Raw genomic sequence first — 1,105 nt, 5'->3', positions numbered from 1 at the left:
AGAGCACAGCACAAAAAGGAAACGACTAAGCAGTTTGGAGTTGCTAGAGTATATGGCATGAGGCAGCCTGCTGGCAGGAAGTGAGTCAGCAGAGGTGGAGAGGAGCCAAATCACAGGGGCTTCCTCTGCACAGAGATGGGGGGGGTCTCCCAAAAGGAGATATATATGCCCCAAGGGGCCTATAATATCCACAGGGCTGCAGAAAAAAAGTCAGAACCTCTATTTATATTGTAATCTAAAACATAAGAAAGAAATTAAGCATAATAAACACATTGACAGCCTGGTGCCTCACTAAGCCCAGTCAGCCACATATCACAAACCCTGGAACCCTGAGGGAAGATCCAGAATGCAGAGGTTGATACTTGCAATCTTTCCATTTATTGCAACACGTTGGGGCTTACCTGCTGCAGAATGTATATAAACAATAAAAAACAAGATCTTTGAAAAATAGAACATTTACAGAATTTTGTAACATGATGTCAAATGACCATAAAAAATCCCTTGTATCACACAGGGGTCTGTTGGTTATCTGTGGCAAGATACTTAAAAGAGCTGTCCTGACGATGCTGACAGGCTACTCATTTTTCTTTTTAAAAAAGGCCAGTGTCCCAAACTTACAACCTAGGAGATATTTACCAGAAAATAAACACAATTTTTTCCTTTAGGGTTAAGATGAAATTTTAAGAATCAATAAAAAGTAAACTGCTTTTCAAAAAGACACTTATGCTATAGAGACAGCATGTGAAAATGAATGCTAGGAAATGTTACCATGGTTAACATTTTGTTGCTGAAAATGACATGAATCACTTGTAAAATTTATCTTACCTTCTTAGTTTAAAAATTTAGAGCATTTTACCTGTTGAAAATCTTTCAGAATTTTAGTGGACTTTGGCCCTATGTTTGAAAAATGTGAAAATGTAACATTTTCTGATTAGTTTGGAAGAATCACTTTTTAAGATCAAGGAAAATGGAATGTCAATAAAAAACCTGTGTGTAATTGGTGGATAGGATTTAAAAATGAGTATCATAATATAGCAAATGCATCCAATGATATACTTTGCATCTGTGTCTACTTCATTTTTGTGAGGTATCTTTTTCAGTTAAG

This window comes from Propithecus coquereli, unplaced genomic scaffold (genome assembly GCF_000956105.1).
Source record: "Propithecus coquereli isolate 6110/MARCELLA unplaced genomic scaffold, Pcoq_1.0 Scaffold39, whole genome shotgun sequence".
Lineage (NCBI taxonomy): Eukaryota > Metazoa > Chordata > Mammalia > Primates > Indriidae > Propithecus > Propithecus coquereli.
The sequence above is the reverse complement of the archived record's forward strand: the minus strand, read 5'-3'. Positions refer to the sequence as shown.